Genomic DNA, 4,564 nt, shown 5'->3' on the forward strand with positions numbered 1-4,564 from the left:
CGGCGGGGTTATCAACTGTACCAATACACCGGTAAGCAACCAGGGGAATATCATATGAAAAAAGAACTATCATGCATGTTTGATGTGTTAAAGTGTGTCACTAAATTTCCCTAACTGCCGATGTCGGCTATAATTTCGGTATAAACATGCACAGAAATTAACATATATATAATGTTATTGCCGGTATGTTATTGGACATTTTGTATGTCAAATGTTCATTATTTGTATTAAAATTAAGACGATGCTTATTTGCCAGAAAGCGTTTATTTCAAATTCAAAACAAGCAATAATCATACATAATACCAAAATATAAAACTAACAAAATGGCAACACTCTCGCTTAACGCAACGTTCAGAAGCACGCGCACTTAACAAAATTATTGCAACTAATGCAAGCTGTAATTAATATGTGACTACTTGCTATACAACCAGTATCATGCGAAAATTGATCTTATTTAATTGTGGTTCCCTCTTTGAATTTATGTTGCCTGTCGACTTTTAGAATAATGTGTCAGTAAGAAATGTATTGCTTGCTCTACAACCAGCATCATGCGAAAATGGATCTTATTTAATTGTAAATCCCTCTTTGAACTTAAGTTGTCAGTCGACTTTTAGAATAATGTGTCAGTAATAAATGTTTTTCTTCAGTTTCACATGTTTTTTTAAGAAAATTTAGTGAAAGATGCAAATGTGTCTTATTTATTTTTTTCTGTGTCTTCAATGTATCTTATTTATATGTGACTGCGTGCTTATTTTTTTTTCAAGAAATGAAAGATGCAAATGTGTCCTATTTTAATTTTATCCATGTCTTAAATGTGGCTTATTTATATAAGATAAAATGATATACTGCCAGTGTCATGCAAAAAAGGATCTAATTTCTTAATATCCACATTCACGCTTTGTTCTTTATTAGCACCGTCTTTAATTAGGCTATCTATTTAAAGTACAGATTACTGTGAACTTAATAATTGTGCAACGGTGATGTTGATCCATTATCGTTGTTAATTTAAAATGTAGACAACAAGTTAGCAATTAATGAAATCAGTTATTTTGGAAGTAAATCTAATTGTTTCTGTACAGTAGCCAGGTGGATGTGTATTGAGCGGATAAGATAGGGATCACCACAACAAGTTTCTAATACACAGTATAGACTTCCCCTATTATTATTAATTACCTGATTGGAATAAAAAAAAGTGTTAAAGATCATTTCATGTGAAAAGCAGGATTTCTGACATAATTTCAATCGTTTTGCTTTTATACACAATTTCATGGAACAATGAATATATTGGCGCGATGGAACACAATTTATAAATCAAGCTGACAGTATAGTATCATTTTTTAATTATGTGTAATTTAATTCGCATTTCTCCCTTAACTCGTTCAATGACACGTGAACTTATATCAATTATAAAACATCACGTGCATCATTAAATATTTTTTTTTAATTATGAAAACATATATGTTCTACATGGTTTTGTTTAGTTTTTTTTCTCAACCAGAGAGACATTATAAAACATTGTTATATATAAAGCGCTTTACTTTTCTACATTACATAAAGATATATCGATTTTTTTGTTAAGTGTACGTGCTTGACATATTTATAAAAAGGCAGTGTTTATTTTTGTAATAAAATCGAAAATTGACATTTAATTTGATGCAATCCACATTGTTTAGCGGCCAAGCGCAGTATTCCGCTCTCGGCGGCCGATGGTGTATTGCAATATATACAATGAAAAGCTGGGTTTCTGACATAATTTCAATCGTTTTGTTGACGCGGAAGTGCTTTTTGGTGGCCAAAAATACTATTGTTCCCTTTATTTAAACCTAAATCAGTATTTTTTTACACTTGAAGGTTTGTACAGCGGGGATTTCGGTACCGGCGCGGGTTTATGTGCTTGTTAAGAATTACCGAAATCCCCGCTAAGAGGCAACATATTATCCTGATTTATGCTTTGATTAAACATTGATAACTAAATTGCAAAAGTGTATAGCATATTGTAAATAAGGTAGTACGATATCATTTGTTTCATCAGATTTGTTTGGAAAATACTTTCTGAAGACTTATTATTACTATGTCATGTTATATTTACATATACTTTTGTGTAACCAATGTTTTAAATGTACATTTTACCTTTTTTACATTCGTTTACACATTTTTCACATTAATAAACTATTTAATAATGGAAAAAATATTCTGATAAGAGTGTTTAAATGATTAACACTAATATGATTGTGTACAAATCAACATTAATGCAAAGCCAAAACCCAGACATAATGACATATAGACCCTTTAAGGCGTAATATGGGGGATTGGCGTAAACATGGGTGATTTCGGCTCTGGGCGTACGAATGTAGCAGTACCGAAATCCCCGCTAATTATTTTCCAAAAGAAGTAACCGAATGGGAGATAATACATGTCACTGGTTGCTAATGAAAAAAAACACTATAATAATTTTGTTGACACTTGAAGGTTTGTACAGCAGGATTTCGGTACCGGCGCGCGTTTAAGTTCTAGTGTAGAATTACCGAAATCCCCACTGAAAGGCAACTTAATGCTGTCAAGAGCGCTTAATAATTAAAATTAATATCAAATTTGTTGCACCTTAACATTCATGTGAAGTCAAAAACCATTCATACCGATGACCTATTGACCCTTTAAGGCGTAAATATGGGGATTTCGGTACTAGGCGGGCGAATGTAGAATTACCGAAATCCCCTTTTCATCATCGCACATTAGTGTAACATAAATTTTAACACAATATATGTAGGGAAACTCATATGAATCGCGTAATGTGAAAATGATTATTATGCTATAATTCGACCACGAAACTTGACGTGACTTAATACCGGACATTATGGAATGGAGCTACGCTTGCCGTATTTGACATAAGACCCATTTTCGCAAATTATCTTATCAATGCTTATATGAATTTGATTGCTATAATCTTATGCGTATTCGACACGGAATTATTGTCAAGGTTTTTCATTTTGTCAATATTTATCATAGCAGGGGACATTGCTGACATCAATATGGATACTGTTTTCATTTTCTGTCGAGAAATGATATGACTTATTATCAAGATTATTTTATAGTACGGTAGCGTTCTCTTCACAATTGAGATTTATTTGTACAGGTAAATTGCTCTTATACTCACCATTCGGACTCGACGATCGGCTCGAATAAAAATGTTAGTCGCTTAAAAGTACAAATTCATCATATTGAGCACGATTATTATTATTATTATTATTATTATTATTATTATTATTATTATTATTATTATTATTATTATTATTATTATTATTATTATTATAATTATTATTATTATATAGCTTTTAGAAACTTATACCTTAAAAAAAATCCCATTGGAAAAAAAATCCCATGGGAAAAAAAATCCCATGGGACAAAAAAATCCCATGGGAAAAAAATCCCATGGGATTTTTTTATTATTTTAAAACACGATATAACGCGTTGAAATCGCGAGAAATGCTCATCATTTGTTAAAAGGTAGTGTTTCTGAAGGTTACATGAATAAATCTCTAAAAATCAGAAAAAAATCCCATGGGATTTTTTTTTTCCATAAAAAAATGGGATTTTTTTTCTATCAAAGTAAATTGAACGAAAATAAGCACAAATGCTTTAACAATGCTTAAAATCGATAACTAAGCACAAACGAACGTGTTTTATGTTTTTGAAAATCCTATGGGATTTTTTCTCCCATAAAAAAAGCTGGAGAAAAATCCCATGGGAGAAACCAAAATTCCCATGGGATAATGAAAAATCCCATGGGAAATTACAAAAATCCCATGGGAACCCCAACTTTGCAAATAAAGTTCATAGTGAAGAAAACGCATTTAACAAGCAAAAATAACCAATTATTAATCACAAGTTAGACTTTTATCTTATACTTTATCACAAATAAGCAAACCTTCAAGAAAAAGGGTACTTAAGTTTGCGAAATTTCGGTTTCGCAAAGTTTTTCCGGTGGCCGTTAGTAGTGTTTCACCAAGGATCGCATGTGGCATAGCAGAGCATGTTTAAAAAGAGTGTGTAGACATACGTTTGAATGACACTTGCACACACTTGCGTGAAAAGCAGGTTTTACGGTTAACATTTACGCGAATGATGTAAAGTTGTGGGGAAAATAATACTAATATGCAAACGTACTTAAGTATAAATTGCTTTCAGAAGGCTAATGCGGCGCTTGAAACATCCGACAGTTTCCTCGTACTATAATTCAACATTAAATAGCCATGCCGTTAGTATGGATGTATCAAATAAACGACGCATATCTTAATAACTGACTCTCAAATGTTCGATTATAGTACATTCCTAACTCGATTACTTTGCTCAAAATGGACTACGTTTGTGAATGGTTATGCTACTCCTTTGGTTACCTAGTAAGGTTGTGAATATGTAACAAAGCAATTACCCACAACCACTACAATTTAGTTTTACTGACATAATAAAATTGTATCAAGTTAAGCGTTATATTACCCAAAACCGATCGGTTTTACACGCTTTCTTTCTCTACATACGCAACCTTATAAAACTCGAAACAAATGGT

This window comes from Dreissena polymorpha, chromosome 8 (assembly GCF_020536995.1).
Source record: "Dreissena polymorpha isolate Duluth1 chromosome 8, UMN_Dpol_1.0, whole genome shotgun sequence".
In the NCBI taxonomy this organism is placed as follows: Eukaryota; Metazoa; Mollusca; class Bivalvia; order Myida; family Dreissenidae; genus Dreissena; species Dreissena polymorpha.